General features: G+C 42.3%; 1 protein-coding gene across 1 annotated transcript in view; it reads left to right on the top strand.

Annotated features, from left to right (window-relative positions):
• The window catches only part of MGAT4C (MGAT4 family member C), a 272,378-nt gene that overhangs the window by 104,594 nt on the left and 149,754 nt on the right, over positions 1-18,030 (top strand). Inside the window, exon 2 of the mRNA XM_069764395.1 lies at positions 11,208-11,276. The gene's annotated coding sequence lies outside the window, so the exon portion shown is untranslated. The remainder of the gene's footprint in view (positions 1-11,207; positions 11,277-18,030) is intronic.

Below are 18,030 nucleotides of genomic sequence, written 5' to 3' on the forward strand. Positions count from 1 at the left end.
AACAGTGAAACATGGTGGTGGTGGTATTATGCTATGGCGGTGTTTTTCAGCTGCATGGACAGGACGTTTGGTTGCCATTGAAGGAAACATGAATGCGAACAAGTACAGAGATATCCCAGATGAAAACCTCTTCCAGAGTGCTCTCTACCTTAGACTTGGCTGAAGTTTCACCTTCCAACAAGACAATTACCCTAAGCACACAGCTAAAATAACAAAGTAATGGCTTCAGAACAACTCTGTGACCATTCTTGACTGGCCCAACAAGAGCCCTGATCTAAGCCCAATTGAGCATCTCTGAAGAGACCTGAAAATGGCTGTCCACCAACGTTTACCATCCAGCCTGATGGAACTGGAGAGGATCTGCAAGGAAGAATGGCAGATGATACCCAAATCCAGGTGTGAAAAACTTGTTACATCATTCCCAAAAAGACTCATGGCTGTACTAGCTCAAAAATGCTGCTACTCAATACTGAGCAAAGGGTCTGAATACTTATGACCATGTGATATTTCAGCTTTTATTTTACAATAAATATGCAAAAATTTCTACATTTCTTTTTTTTCAGTCAAGATGGGGTGCAGAGTTTACATTAATGAGAAAAAAAATGTTTTTTGAATTTTCCCAATGGCTGCAATGAAACAAAGAGTGAAAAATTTAAAGTGGTCTGAATGCTTTCCGTACCCACTGTATACAGTAAAAAACTTGACCAGCACCTCCTTAGTGTGAACAGGTGCAGGCTGCAATGACTCCATGATATCTAAAAAGAAGACACAACAGCATTCTGCAAGGGCCAAAATATATGAAAACACTGGAAGCATTAAATCTAAGCTTTATTGTTAGTCAATAATATGTACTTACACAAAATAAAGGTTCTTAGCACATAAATTGGTCAATTCATGTGTGCCCATCAACCACGACAAGGTGACACTTTTCTGATGATTCCTATCCTACTGATCATGCCACTCTTGGGCTAAAACGACTACAAGTAAATGGATAAATATGTCTCTCCCGGGCTATGAAACTGCAATTTAAATTGCCAATGAGGGATTATTCAAATCACCTTTATGTTAATGGGAGGAATGCCAAGTAAGCTAGGAGGCAGTCAAAACCTCCAATAGTAAACTATAATAAAAAAAAGCTGACTAGCACTTCCTTAGTGTGAACAGGAACCCCACAATGATATGAATAAAAAGGACATCTCTAGATGCAAAAAATAAGCTATCATCCAGCTCCATGAATCTTAAGGGTATGTGCACACGTAGAAGTGGTCCACTGCGGATTTTTCCGCAGCGAATTTGATAAATCCGCAGTGCAAAAACATTGCGTTTTTACTGCGGATTTATCGTGGATTTTGTGTGGTTTCCACTGCGGTTTTACACCTGCGGTTTTCTATTATGGAGCAGGTGTAAAACCGCTGCGGAATCCGCACAAAGAATTGACATGCTGCGGAATGTAAACCGCTGCGTTTCCGCACGTTTTTTTCCACAGCATATGCACTGCGGATTGCGTTTCCCATAGGTTTACATTGTACTGTAAACGCATGGGAAACCGCTGCGGACCCGCAGCTGCGGAAACGCTGCGGATCCGCAGCAAAATCCGCAGCGTGTGCACATACCCTAAAATTAAAAGTTATCAGTCTCAGAAGATGGTGACAGAGAAAAAAATATATTTTTTACAATTTTCACCCCAAAATGTACAAGTTTGGCATTGCCGCAATTGTACTGACACGAAGAATCATGTTGCGTGATCACTTTTACCACACAATGAACACTGTAAAAACAAATGTAAAACAATAATGGAACTTGTTATTTATTTGCAATTTTATCACATTTGGAGATTTTTTTCAATTCTGTTTCCTGTACATTGTATCATAACATGAATAATTTTGTTCAAAACTACAACTCATACCATAAGAAACAAGCACTCATATGAATGAGTTGCTGAAAAAAATATAAAAGATATAACTTTTGGAGTAAGGAGAGCAGAAAACATAAGTGCATAAATAAAAATGGAACCTTGAAGGGAGTGACATCTGAATTTTAGGAAAGCCTTCAGGCTTTAGTCTTTTTAAAATTTACAGTCGCCTGATGAACGAACCTTAATTAACCATAAATCTACCTTTACTTCCCATTGCACATAGATTAAGGTGTAATTTGATTCGCTAAATTATTGTCATCATGCCAGTGTTCTGCAGGTTTTATCGGACAGATCTTTGCTTCTAGAAAAGATAGTATTTTACTTTTTAAAGCACAAAAGTGGCCACATCTTAAGAAAGGAGTTTGTAAGTTTGTATGAGGCACATTTCAAAAATGAAGCATGAAAAGACGGGAAGAGTTAAAAGAAGGATTGCCAAATAAGAGGTATACAAGATCACAATATTAAAGAGAAGTAGTTAAAACCTCTGCATTTATTACCTAGGCTTATATTAATGAACAATCAGCAGTTTGTGGAACTTTATGATGAGAGTTCACACTTTGAATCTTGGCCGGCAAACCATTCTGCAGTCTTTTAATATTTTGGCTTAATGTGTCATGTGGAATTCACATGCGAATTTGATTTTTCCTGAAATGCACATGTTTTACGCGAACTGAAACATTTTGAGACTCAGTTCATGGTTCACACACAAAAAATTAATGCCCGATGTCATGATTCCACCTCCCAGTGTGTCTGGCATTCAGTGACTGACAGCTCAGCTGTCCAATCTGATACGGAGGTGTGCTGAAGCTGTCAGTACTTTGATTGACAATTCCTTAGTCTAGTCTGGTGTAGGGGCATGCTGAGCTGTCATTGTGTTGATTGACAATATACCAAAAAAACTGGGCGAACAGTACCAACGCTCGGCCATATATATATAAATGCAAAACCAAAAAAGAACCACTAGGCCCAAGAGCAATATAAATGAAAATCAATTTTATTATACATAGATTTAAAAAAACAGCATAAAAATATTATTTAATGTGACGACATAATTTTTAGAAAAAGTAAGACAACAACCAAGTACCGCAAAAAGGAAACAGGATATGTACAAACATAATAACCACTGGAGGAATATACAGTAACCAAATAAATTAATACATATACAGCTCAATACATGTCTATAAAAATACAATATATATTGCTACCCAGTTGGTAAAGACTCAAATCATCCCATAAAAATATTTAAAGTGCTTAGTGCCAAAGTGCAATCAATCCAAAGTGCGCATAACCTATCAGTAACTGTGCAAACATATATGAGCAGTATTATATCCTAAGTGGAAACATGACCCAATGTAATAAGCTAATAGGAGTGCCTGATAGATAGATATATATGTATATATGTTGTATAATAATGCACCATAAGTAGTTAGAGTAAAGACACAGTGGAGTAAGGTTACCTAACATATTAGGCACTGTGTACAAGTAATAAAGCAAAAGGGATATAAGGAGTCATCCTGTACCTCAATGCGGGAGAAGAAAAACCCCAACTTACGTTTCGCACACTTGCTTCCTCGGGGGGCGTAGTGTGTGAGATGTAATGGCCAGTTTAAATACCCTGCACTGCATATGGAGCGGCTGGTGCGGCGTTTCCGATGGCGCAGCAGTGACCGGAAACCGAGGAGTCGGCGTCCAACGTCACAAGTCCCCGCCCATCACCGAAGCATCAGTGGGAGGGCCGGGAGTGCTACGCTGCTAGGACACGTGTCCAAAGCAACCAAGACATGCCAGCCACCAGGAGCGCACGCCACAGAGGTAAACAAAAGACACCTGAACAGGAGGGCCAGTAAGCAGGAAAGAACATGAACTACACATATTGAAAGAAGAGTGTGAGTGCTCATACCTGGGTAAGTGCAGAAAGGAGTGAACACGACCGTGACGCCGAGTGACAACACAAAAAAGTGAACAGGACTGTAACGCCAAGTGACTGAAATGAAAAGAAAAAGAGAAAAGCGTGTGTAAAAAACAATATAAAAGTGAAGGAAAGTGATGGAAGATAGATATAGAAAGTAAGAAATGGTGAATGCTAATAATTAGATACCTAAAAAGTAATAAAAGTAAATAAATACATATAAATATATGTACACAAGCCCATATATGATACCAGACTTAATATATTCACGCATGCACTGTGGACATAGAAATTTCTAAGCGCATACCAAACAATGAAAAAATAACAAAACATATATATATATATATATATAATGATGTGTGCAAAAAAGAACACACAGACACAGAACCATGGAGAGCCAATGAGCAAAATAAATATAAACCAAAGGGGGTAAGTGCATTAAATGTGCACAGATGATAAGTAAGGCCATAAATCGGCACTGGTGATAGACACATAGAAATAGAAGAAGATAATAGTTAATCAAAAAAGTGGGACAAGGCAGAGCAAAATAGCAATAAAAATAATAAATACTGATGACAAAAATATAATGGATGTAAAGAATACACATGAAAACAGAAGATATGTATCCAAAATATATATACAGGATCCAAATTGTGCAATATATTCTTCATGTGGAGACATATCAATCCCGGAGGTCCATCCAAGTGTCCTAGAATCTCAATATGAAGTAAAGGTAAAAGAGGTAATAATAAACCAGGCTGCATAGGGAAAGAAAGAAAACGTGAGAATAAATAAAAACATGAAACACAAATATAAAAACATAAAAGATCCCGAACACTACAAAATACAAATATTACAGAAATGGGACAAAACTAAGGACCTTATTAAGACCCATAGGGCGAACGCAATCAATGCGAATAATCTACTGTGTTTCCAATTGCGACAGTCTCTTTTTAATATCACCTCCACATCTGTCCGTCAAGACACGGTCGATGCCTCGTACCCGTAATAAAAACTTCATCAGCTGATGATTCCAAGGCGCTTTTAATATCGCGTACATGCTCTCTAACTCTCACACGAAGTTGTCGTGAGGTGAGACCAACATAATTAAGGCTGCACGGGCATGTTGCATAATATATCACGCCCTCAGTCATGCACGTGATATGTTGAGTAATACGAAATTCTTTGAGGCCATCGCTGGACATAAAATTGAAACAGTGTTCCAGATTAGCACAAGCAGCGCAGTTTTTGCAGGGAAAGAAGCCACATCTGGGACCTTTTGATCCAAAGGCACCTTTCAAATCACCGCCTTTATAATAGCTATGAGTTAACATATCCCGCAAGTTTTTATTGTGTCTATATGGGATGGAAGGAATCGCAGTGATACACTTTGCCAATATGGTGTCTTGCTTAATAATTGGCCAATATTTGTTCAATATGTCTCTAAACGCCCTAGAATTGCTGGAATAAGCGGATATTAGTCTCACCTGTTTAGAGGAATACAATTTTCTTTTTTTTTTAAAAGTTCCTTTCTCTCGATATGTGAGGCTTTCAACATGCATTTGTTCACAATTCTTTTTGAATAACCACAATCACAGAAACGGAAAATCTCATCAGCTTGTTTGTGGTGTGATGTATCCTCTGAACAGATCCGTTTTGCCCTCAGAAATTGACCATAGGGAATATTGTTCTTTAGATGCTTAGGAAGGGCCGAAGAGGCGTGGAGCAAACTATTTACCGCTGTCTCCTTCCTATGCAGATCACTTTGTAGGAATCCATCTTCACCTCTTCGAATACAAACATCCAGGAAGTCCACATAGTCATGACTGTAATGGCAAGTGAGTTTGATATTAATTTCATTATTGTTTAGTTGTTCAACAAATTTCAAAATATCTTTTTCAGTTCCCTGCCATATTGCGAAGACATCACCTATATATCATGTCCACATCAATACCTGGTATGATAGTGGAGTAGCATCTGTGGTAAAAACTTTCCTCTCCCACAGCCCCAGCAACAGACATGCATAGGACGGCATGAAGGCCGCCCCCATGGCTGTACCCTGGAACTACAGGTAGAGTACTTCCTTAAAAATAAAGAAATTATGGGATAAAGCGTATTCCAGAAGAGACAGCAGAAAACGGATGAAATGGTCATCCAAATCAGTCATGGCCAGAAAGAAATTAGCTGCCTCCAAACCATCAACATGGTTAATGGAGGTGTACAGAGATTCTACATCTAATGTGACTTGCCACATATCGGGTTCCAAACAAATGTTCATAATCTTGGAGAGAATATCACCAGTGTCTCTCAAAAACGATGGTAAGGTTTCCACAAGTGGTTTCAGATAAAAATCCAGCATCTTACCTATATTTTCAGTCAATCCACCATTTCCAGAGACGATGGGTTGTCCAGGTGGGCATAAGAGGTTTTTGTGAATTTTTGGCAACAAATATAAGCAGGGTGTCCGTGGTGCTGCAGGAATAAGGCCTTCTTTTAACTCTTTTGAGATCAATCCATCCAGAAGAGCTTCTTCTAGGATGTCGATAATTTCAACCTGGAAGTCAGAGGTGGGATTAAAACGTAATCTCTTATACTTATCCTCATCTCTCGGTTGCCGGTACGCTTCCTTCTCGTACAAATCAGTGGGCTATACCACCACATTGCCACCTTTATCAGCTGGTTTCACAAGTACACCATTCAGTCATTTAAGCTCAATCAGTACCTGTCTCTGTGCTCTTGTCAAGTTGTCATTACTGATGCACTGAGGAATTTTTTTAAGATCTTCCATTACCACTTTCACAAATAAATCGATCTCTGGAAATAAATTCAAAGGGGGAAAGCATTTAGGTTTGGGTAAAGAGAACTAAGGCTACTTTCACACTAGCGTTAACTGTAATCCGTCACAATGCGTCATTTTGCAGAAAAAACGCATCCTGCAAAAGTGCTTGCAGGATGCGTTTTTTCCCCATAGACTTGTATTGACGACGCATTGCGACGGATTGCCACACGTCGCATCCGTCGTGCGACGGATGCGTCGTGCTTTAGCGGACCGTCGGGAGCAAAAAACGCTACATGTAACTTTTTTGCTCCCGACGGACCGCTTTTTCCGGCCGCGCGCGGCCGGAACTCCGCCCCCGCCTCCCCGCACCTCACAATGGGGCAGCGGATGCGCCAGAGAAATGCATCCGCTGCCTCCGTTGTGCAGTGCGTTAAACGCTAGCGTCTGAATCTCTGCCCGACGCATTGCGACGGGGAGATTCCGACGCTAGTGTGAAAGTAGCCTTACCCTTAGGTGCCACATGTTCGGATTCACCACACAATTTGTTTAAGATTGCAATTGCCTCTTGTTCCTCAACGGTCCAGTGAGTGTCCACAGAATTCTTCTTTCGGTGCAATTTATGTAGAACTAACTTCCTCGCAAACAAATGGAGGTCTTTTTACTGCTGTGAAAAAATTGAATGATGAGGAGGGGGAGAAGGAGAGCCTGAGGCTTAACACTTCCTATTGTACATCAGTCAAAGCTATTGATGAAAGATTTACTACCTGTAACTTAGCTGGTCCAGAAGTACCCATATACAGTGGGGCAAAAAAGTATTTAGTCAGTCAGCAATAGTGCAAGTTCCACCACTTAAAAAGATGAGAGGCGTCTGTAATTTACATCATAGGTAGACCTCAACTATGGGAGACAAACTGAGAAAAAAAAATCCAGAAAATCACATTGTCTGTTTTTTTAACATTTTATTTGCATATTATGGTGGAAAATAAGTATTTGGTCAGAAACAAAATTTCATCTCAATACTTTGTAATATATCTTTTGTTGGCAATGACAGAGGTCAAACGTTTTCTGTAAGTCTTCACAAGGTTGCCACACACTGTTGTTGGTATGTTGGCCCATTCCTCCATGCAGATCTCCTCTAGAGCAGTGATGTTTTTGGCTTTTCGCTTGGCAACACGGACTTTCAACTCCCTCCAAAGGTTTTCTATAGGGTTGAGATCTGGAGACTGGCTAGGCCACTCCAGGACCTTGAAATGCTTCTTACGAAGCCACTCCTTCATTGCCCTGGCAGTGTGCTTTGGATCATTGTCATGTTGAAAGACCCAGCCACGTTTCATCTTCAATGCCCTTGCTGATGGAAGGAGGTTTGCACTCAAAATCTCACGATACATGGCCCCATTCATTCTTTCATGTACCCGGATTAGTCGTCCTGGCCCCTTTGCAGAGAAACAGCCCCAAAGCATGATGTTTCCACCACCATGCTTTACAGTAGGTATGGTGTTTGATGGATGCAACTCAGTATTCTTTTTCCTCCAAACACGACAAGTTGTGTTTCTACCAAACAGTTCCAGTTTGGTTTCATCAGACCATAGGACATTCTCCCAAAACTCCTCTGGATCATCCAAATGCTCTCTAGCAAACTTCAGACGGGCCCGGACATGTACTGGCTTAAGCAGTGGGACACGTCTGGCACTGCAGGATCTGAGTCCATGGTGGCGTAGTGTGTTACTTATGGTAGGCCTTGTTACATTGGTCCCAGCTCTCTGCAGTTCATTCACTAGGTCCCCCCGCGTGGTTCTGGGATTTTTGCTCACCGTTCTTGTGATCATTCTGACCCCACGGGGTGGGATTTTGCGTGGAGCCCCAGATCGAGGGAGATTATCAGTGGTCTTGTATGTCTTCCAATTTCTCTAATTATTGCTCCCACTGTTGATTTCTTCACTCCAAGCTGGTTGGCTATTGCAGATTTAGTCTTCCCAGCCTGGTGCAGGGCTACAATTTTGTTTCTGGTGTCCTTTGACAGCTCTTTGGTCTTCACCATAGTGGAGTTTGGAGTCAGACTGTTTGAGGGTGTGCACAGGTGTCTTTTTATACTGATAACAAGTTTAAACAGGTGCCATTACTACAGGTAATGAGTGGAGGAAAGAGGAGACTCTTAAAGAAGAAGTTACAGGTCTGTGAGAGCCAGAAATCTGGATTGTTTGTTTCTGACCAAATACTTATTTTCCACCATAATATGCAAATAAATTCGATCCCGAGGTCCCAGGTAACCAGGGTAAACATCGGGTTACTAAGCGCAGGGCCACGCTTAGTAACCCGATGTTTACCCTGGTTACCAGCGTAAAAGTAAAAAAAAAAAAACACTACATACTTACCTTCCGCTGTCTGTCCCTCGGCGCTCTGCTTCACTGCCCTGTGTAAGCACAGCGGCCGGAAAGCACAGCGGTGACGTAACCCGATGTTTACCCTGGTTACCAGCGAAGACATCGCTGAATCGGCGTCACACATGCCGATTCAGCGATGTCAGCAGGAAGTCCAGCGACGAAATAAAGTGCTGGACTTTCTGCAGCGACCAACGACATCACAGCAGGATTCTGATCGCTGCTGTGTGTCAAAATGAACGATATCGCTAGCCAGAACGCTGCAACATCACGGATCGGTAGCGATATCGTTTAGTGTGACGGTACCTTTACTCCCGGATCTCTGCCAGACATACATTCAGCTATTGTGTGGTTTGTCTAGCTGTGCTTTGTGTTCTGTTTGTTGACCTATCATTGGTTGACCTTGGACCACATTTTGACCATCCATCTGTTTAACCCCATCTGCGCTGATCTCCTTTCCTCCTGTAATTCTGACCTTGGATCAGCATCAGACTATATCATATAGCGAACAGAGAGGAATAAGTGCACCATTTATTTGGCCTTTGTGTATTGTATATGACCCCATGTTACTTTTACAACCCCTCACACAACTCTCTTCTGGGTAGTGCAATAACAAAGATATAACTAATACTTGTAAGAAGAAATGAAATGCCAGCACTCACCTGATCCGATGGTGAATCAGTCCATTTCTATTTTCTTTTCTTTCTGGAAATCAACATAAAGTGCAGTAGTGGCAATAGTGCAGGTGCAGGAGTTTCAAACAATGATAGCAGTAAACATGATGGACAATGACCGTTTTGCACTTTACTTGCGCTTCTACAGGGCCATACTAGTATCTGGTGAGTGCGGGCATTTCATTTCTCCTTACAAGCATTACATGACTATACCTTTGACACTAACTTCTATGTATGATGTACTCTCCTGGCTTTTGATCTCAGACTCCTTGACTATTACGTCTCACTGCTTGTCTGTGAGAAATGAATCAGCGTCACACCCAGCACTATTTCCCACACTGCTGAAGCATCAGACAGTGAGCTAACATCATTTTGTGCGCTCATACAGGCTTCCCCACAATGCCCTGCAGCTATGACATCTAGTGGATTATCATGCCTTGTACAGTGGTGGTCACTCAGTACCAGTGCTATTACACATCAGCAGTTCCCAGTGGGACACATTTTGTACTGCAGGATCACTTTCCATCTCCAGAGTCACTGAGTGAGTATCTCTGCTGTAAAGTGCGAGTACTTCTGGTCAGCAGAGTCATGCCTCTCTTTTGCCTGTAGTGTGTAGGCTCTTGAAGATAGCAAGGTCTTCTCACTTTATCTCCCTACTGTAGAAAGTAAGCCTCTACAATGTAAGATGTAAGCTCTAATGTTTACTGGGATCCTCTCTCTCACTCTCCTGTAGAGTGCAAGCTCTTATGGTCTGTGGGGTCATCTCACTTTCTCTCCTGTAGTGTGTAGGCTCTTGAAGTTAGCAAGGTCTTCTCACTTTCTCTCCCTACTGTAGAATGTAAGCCTCTATAATATAAGATGTAAGCTCTGTTTACTGGGATCCTCTCTCTCTCTCACTCTCCTGTAGAGTGCAAGCTCTTATGGTCTGTGGGGTCATCACACTTTCTCTCCTGTAGTGTGTAGGCTCTTGAAGTTAGCAAGGTCTTCTCACTTTCTCTCCCTACTGTAGAATGTAAGCCTCTATAATGTAATATGTAAGCTCTAATGTTTACTGGGATCCTCTCTCTCTCTCTCACTCTCCTGTAGAGTGCAAGCTCTTATGGTCTGTGAGGTCATCTCACTTTCTCACCTGTAGAGTGTAAGCTCTAATGGGCAATGGGGTTCTCTTTTTCTCATCCACATGTAGAGTGTACGTTCTTATTGTCAGCAGGGTCCTTTTTCTTTCTTGCTCCTCTACTCCATATGTATATTTCAAGCATTCCCAGGCTTTCAGTATTGAGATTAGTGAAAATGAAATTTTTAGGGAATTTGAATTTCAAAATTTTTGCTCATTTCTACATATAGAGTCTTTTAAGTACTACATATCTCCTTGGATGCACATTATTTTCACTTAAATTTGTCTCTTTTGTTTCTTCTAATAGATTCTGCTATAATCAACTGTGGGATGGGGAACCTTTCTAGCAGAAACAGCAAATATTCTCAATTCACCGTGAATACAGCTTTCTATATAGTTGCTATTTAACCTGAAATTTATTTTTTTTATGATTGTTAGGATGAATGCAGAAATATGAAGAAAGTCCACAGTTGATATTCAGTGAAACCGAAGCAAGAAGTGTTACAGGTAAGAAATGTTTCATATATAAATAGTAACACTGTGAAGGCTCGTGCACATGACCGTTGTGGTGCAGTAAAATGTGTAGTGCTGGACGGAAGATATATTTCTCCCAGCAGGATAAGTTTTGGCCTGTTATTTTCCTAAGGTTGAGGACCTGCAGTGATGTCACGATCACGTGATCAGCCCATGTGATGGATACCTCACCTGTGGGTGTGGCTATAGACTATGTAATGGAGTTTCTTTTGTTTGGCACATGTTATTCTGGGATTGGAGCTGGGCTGGAATGAGCCTGAACTGTTTTTCTCTGCCACATATGCCGCAAAGTGCGGTGACATGACTGTTAGTAACCCTGGGAATGGCACCTGGCAGAAGCCGCTGACTTGGCAGCCGCTTAGTTAAGCCCATCCCGTGTAAGGGTGAGTCTGAGACCAGTGGTTCTCCAAGCTGCAGTATGTTTAGTTTTTTCTCTTACTTTCTGTCATGGATTGTCTAAAGTGTCAATAAACCACTGAAGTTCGGATTGTAAGCCTGTGTGTTGCCTCATTATTGCGGCCCTACCTCTGCTCACCCAAGCCAATCCCTACACCGTTTAAAACGGATGAATGCTATCCATGGTTTTAATGGCAAGCACCGGTACCCATGACGTTCTGTGGGGTTGTGCACATGTCCAATTTTTTACTCGTAATTAGTGGAAGTGCATTTGAACAGCAAGGTTGATTGCTGTTGAGGGGAACTAGAAAAAAAAATCTATAAATCTTCAGCAGAGCGAGTGTGAGCGAGCTGAGTGTGGCCTGAGCGTAAGTGTGGACGGCGGTAAGTGTGACTTGTGATTCAGTGAAGAGGTATTTGGAAAGCCTTTAACAAATACCTGTGTGAATTGGTGTGAGTTGCTGAATTGGGGGTAGCTATATTCATAAGGGTTAACTTAGGGTGGGGGCTCATAGTTAAGGGTTTATAAGGGGCAGCTGTTTGGGGCTCAAGTCCTTTTTGGAAGTGCAGAGCGAGTGTGGCCTGAGTGTAAGTGTGGACGGCGGTAAGTGTGACTTGTGATTCAGTGACTTTGGAGTCAGGGAGTTTCCAAGGGAGGAATTACTGAATTGCTGTCTGATTTTTATCAATACTTTGTATTTATTTTTTATTTTTTTTATTGAACTGTTCTGTCTGGTGCAATCCCCATTAGGAAATGTGCTCCACGATTGTTAATGCCATCCAGTGCACATCTTGCCACATGTATGCAGTCCTTGAGCAGCCGATCGAGGGTGCATACTGCTGTGCGAGATGTGAGCACGTTGTGCATTTGGAAAACCAGATACTGACTCTAAATGTGCAGCTGGCAACACTGAGATCCATAGACAATATGGAGAGGAGTCTTCTGCTCACGGAGCAGACGCTCAATGGGACAGATGAAGGGGGGGATGGTGGGATGGAGCTGCAGGACAATGAAGTAGCAAGCTGGGTGACAGTTAGGAAGCGGGGTAGAGGGAAGAGTGCCAGGGAGGCTAGTCCTGATCTGGAACACCCCAATAAGTTTGCTAAGTTGGCAGATGAGGGGGGTGCCAGTACAGGGGTAGCACTGCTGCAGCCAGGCATGTCCTCTGAAAGCCGGAGGAGTGACTGCTCCAGTAAGGAGGGAAATAGGAGAGCAGGGCAGGCCAGACGGGTGCTGGTAGTGGGCGACTCAATTATTAGGGGAACAGATAGGGCAATCTGTCACAAAGACAGGGATCGTCGAACGGTGTGCTGCCTACCTGGCGCTCGAGTCCGACACATCGCTGATCGGGTGGACAGATTATTGGGAGGGGCTGGTGAGGACCCAGCGGTCATGGTGCACATTGGCACTAATGACAAAGTTAGAGGTAGCTGGAAGGTCCTTAAAGATGATTTCAGGGAATTAGGCTGCAAGCTGAAAGCAAGGACCTCCAACGTGGTATTTTCCGAAATACTGCCGGTACCACGTGCCACGCCAGAGAGGCAACGGGAGATTAGGGAGGTTAATAAGTGGCTCAAGAATTGGTGTAGGAAAGAGGGGTTTGGGTTCCTGCAGAACTGGGCCGACTTCTCAGTTGGCTACAGGCTCTACGCTAGGGATGGGCTGCACCTCAATGGGGAGGGTGCAGCTGTGCTGGGGGAGAGAATGGCTAGAAGGTTGGAGGAGTGTTTAAACTAGGAATTGGGGGGGAGGGTATTCATTTTATAGGAGGGGAAGATAGTGCAGACAGAGACCTGGGCACAAATAAGGAAGTTGGGGGTGGCGGTGGCATGGGGGGTGGGGTCAGAACAGTTAATAATTTAAGAAATAGAAGTACAGAGAGGAACATAAAGTGCATGTATACTAATGCCAGAAGCCTCGCCAACAAAATGGATGAATTAGAACTAATGTTGTTGGAGCATAATTATGACATGGTGGGGATATCTGAAACGTGGCTGGATGAGAGCCATGACTGGGCTGTTAACTTGCAGGGCTATAGCCTGTTCAAAAATGACCATACAGATAAGCGAGGGGGAGGGGTGTGTCTATATGTAAAATCATCCTTAAAACCCATCCTGCGCGATAATATAGGTGAATTTAATGAAAATGTAGAATCCCTGTGGGTGGAGATAAGGGGAGGGGGAGAAAATAATAAATTACTGATAGGGGTTTGTTATAAATCTCCAAAAATAATGGAAGCAATGGAGAATATCCTCGTAAAGCAAATAGATGAAGCTGCGACTCAAGGAGAAGTCATTATTATGGGGGACTTCAACTACCCTGAAATAGATTGGGGAACAGAAACCTGCAGTTCCAGCAAAGGTAATCGGTTTTTGACAATTATGAGAGACAATTACCTTTCACAACTGGTTCAGGACCCAACAAGAAGGGGGGCACTGCTAGACCTAATATTAACCAACAGGCCAGACCGCATATCAAATATAAGGGTTGGGGGTCACTTGGGAAATAGCGATCACAAAATAATAAGTTTTCATGTATCCTTTAAAAAGATGTGTAGTAGAGGGGTTACAAGGACACTAAACTTCAGGAGGGCAAATTTCCAACGGATGAGAGAGGATCTTGGTGCAATTAACTGGGACGATATCCTGAGACACAAAAATACACAAAGAAAATGGGAGACGTTTATTAGCATCCTGGATAGAACCTGTGCACAGTATATACCGTATGGGAATAAACATACTAGAAATAGGAGGAAACCAATATGGCTAAATAGAGCTGTAAGGGGCGCAATAAGTGACAAAAAGAAAGCATTTAGAGAATTAAAGGAAGTAGGTAGTGAGGAGGCATTAAATAAATACAGAAAATTAAATAAATTCTGTAAAAAGCAAATCAAGGCAGCAAAGATTGAGACAGAGAGACTCATTGCCAGAGAGAGTAAAAATAATCCTAAAATATTCTTTAACTACATAAATAGTAAGAAACTAAAAAATGATAGTGTTGGCCCCCTTAAAAATAGTCTGGGTGAGATGGTGGATGAGGAAAAAGCCAATATGCTAAATGACTTTTTTTCATCAGTATTTACACAAGAAAATCTCATGGCAGACAAAATGACTAGTGATAAAAATTCCCCATTAAATGTCACCTGCTTAACCCAGCAGGAAGTGCGGCGGCGTCTAAAAATCACTAAAATTGACAAATCTCCGGGCACGGATGGGATACACCCTCGAGTACTGCAGGAATTAAGTACAGTCATTGATAGACCATTATTTTTAATCTTTAAAGACTCCATAATAACAGGGTCTGTGCCACAGGACTGGCGTATAGCAAATGTGGTGCCAATATTCAAAAAGGGAACAAAAACTGAACTCGGAAATTATAGGCCAGTAAGCTTAACCTCTACTGTGGGTAAAATCCTGGAGGGCATTCTAAGGGACGCTATACTGGAGTATCTGAAGAGGAATAACCTCATGACCCAGTATCAGCACGGGTTTACTAGGGACCGTTCATGTCAAACTAATTTGATCAGTTTCTATGAAGAGGTAAGTTCCGGATTGGACCAAGGGAACCCAGTGGATGTAGTGTATATGGACTTTTCAAAAGCTTTTGATACGGTGCCACACAAAAGGTTGATACATAAAATGAGAATAATGGGGATAGGGGAAAATATGTGCAAGTGGGTTGAGAGCTGGCTCAGGGATAGGAAACAAAGGGTGGTTATTAATGGAGCACACTCGGACTGGGTAGCGGTTAGCAGTGGGGTACCACAGGGGTCAGTATTGGGCCCTCTTCTTTTTAACATATTTATTAATGACCTTGTAGGGGGCATTCAGAGTAGAATTTCAATATTTGCAGATGACACTAAACTCTGCAGGGTAATCAATACAGAGGAGGACAATTTTATATTACAGGATGATTTATGTAAACTAGAAGCTTGGGCTGATAAATGGCAAATGAGCTTTAATGGGGATAAATGTAAGGTCATGCACTTGGGTAGAAGTAATAAGATGTATAATTATGTGCTTAATTCTAAAACTCTGGGCAAAACCGTCAATGAAAAAGACCTGGGTGTATGGGTGGATGACAAACTTATATTCAGTGGCCAGTGTCAGGCAGCTGCTACAAAGGCAAATAAAATAATGGGATGCATTAAAAGAGGCATAGATGCTCATGAGGAGAATATAATTTTACCTCTATACAAGTCACTAGTTCGACCACACTTAGAATACTGTGCACAGTTCTGGTCTCCGGTGTTTAAGAAAGACATAGCTGAACTGGAGCGGGTGCAGAGAAGAGCGACCAAGGTTATTAGAGGACTGGGGGGTCTGCAATACCAAGATAGGTTATTACACTTGGGGCTATTTAGTTTGGAAAAACGAAGACTAAGGGGTGATCTTATTTTAATGTATAAATATATGAGGGGACAGTACAAAGACCTTTCTGATGATCTTTTTAATCATAGACCTGAAACAGGGACAAGGGGGCATCCTCTGCGGTTGGAGGAAAAAAGGTTTAAGCATAATAACAGACGCTGATTCTTCACTGTAAGAGCAGTGAGACTTTGGAACTCTCTGCCGTATGATGTTGTAATGAGTGATTCATTACTTAAATTTAAGAGGGGACTGGATACCTTTCTGGAAAAGTATAATGTTACAGGGTATATACACTAGATTCCTTGATAGGGCGTTGATCCAGGGAACTAGTCTGATTGCCGTATGTGGAGTCGGGAAGGAATTTTTTTCCCCAATGTGGAGCTTACTCTTTGCCACATGGGTTTTTTTTGCCTTCCTCTGGATCAACATGTTAGGGCATGTTAGGTTAGGCTATGGGTTGAACTAGATGGACATATAGTCTTCCTTCAACCTTAATAACTATGCAACTATGTAACTATGAGTGAATTTGTTTGGAAAACGATCGCCAAACATAAATTCGGCACAAATATGGCACAATCGGATTCATGATCGGAAACCTGAGCAAAATTTTATAAAATCGGTAAAAATTGGTGGAATTCGGTAAAAGTGCGGGAATATATTTGCATTGCCACAAAAATATTTTCAGCACTTTAGCAACGATAATGGTTATGTGTCATGAGTGTTTGGCACATGTTTGATGAGGGGAGGGGGTTTGCAGAGTTCAGAGGTGCCGCGTTCTTGGAAGCACAGGACAGCAGTTATTTTTTTTCTCCTAACTTTATGTGTGCACATTGCAGCTTGCCAATCAGGGCGCAGGTAACACTCACAATGTCCTGACACAACGGCTTGTGTCATTAGCTGCTGAAATCACATGTCCCCCTCCATATAAATAGAGGACATCTTGTTCTAGCAGCATTTTGACACCGTAACAGCGCAGAGAGGCTGCTCCTGATGCTGCCACTGTTAACAGCAAGATTTTAGCTAGTTATTTAGGTGGTTGTATATCTTCCGGAATTGATTTTTTTAAGAGGCATTACTGAGATCCACAGGCAAAGCCAGCAGGGCACAGGTCCTACAAGTGTGTGGTGCACTGCTTCTATTGTGCTCCATGCACAAGTATAGCATGCTAAATAATATTTTTGCACTAGCTAAATGTGAAAAAGCCTGCTGTATCTCACATTGTTGCTAGTTAGATAGGTGGTTGCATATCAGTCAGATATTGTAGGTAGCTAATGTCCAGTGTGGCTGTTAAATTTACCTTCCAGCACTTTTTTCTTTCTTGGCCATACTGAGCTGCATAAAGAAAGCCAGCAGGTTACGTGTTGTCACTGCTTCTATTGTGATCCATGCATGAGTAAAGCATTCTAATTCACATGTAGCTAGTGAACAAAAATATTAAAGGGAACCTGTCACCCCGTTTTTTGAGATTGAGCTATAAATACTGTGAAATAAGGCCTGCGCTGTGTGTTCCTATAGTGTATGTAGTGTACCCCGATTCCCCATGTATGCTGAGAAATAACTTACCAAAGTCGCCGTTTTCGCCTGTAAATCAGGCTGGTCAGGTCGGGAGGGCGTGGTGACATCGCTGGTTCTTCCTCAGCTTTACGTTGGTGGCGTAGTGGCGTAGTGGTGAACAAGCAGCGCGCGATCTGCGCTGTCATCCCTTTCGTCGGTGGGGGCGGCCATCTTCCTGGGGCCGCGCGTGCGCAGATCGAGTGCTCTGCTGCACGGGGCTTCAGGAAAATGGCCGCGGGATGCCGCGCGTGCGCATTAGAGATCGCGGCGGCCATTTTCCCAAAGCCGAGTTTCTCGGCTTTGGGAAAATGGCCGCCGCAATCTCTAATGCGCACGCGCGGCATCCCGCGGCCATTTTCCTGAAGCCCCGTGCAGCAGAGCACTCGATCTGCGCACGCGCGGCCCC

This window comes from Ranitomeya imitator, chromosome 4 (genome assembly GCF_032444005.1).
Source record: "Ranitomeya imitator isolate aRanImi1 chromosome 4, aRanImi1.pri, whole genome shotgun sequence".
NCBI lineage: Eukaryota > Metazoa > Chordata > Amphibia > Anura > Dendrobatidae > Ranitomeya > Ranitomeya imitator.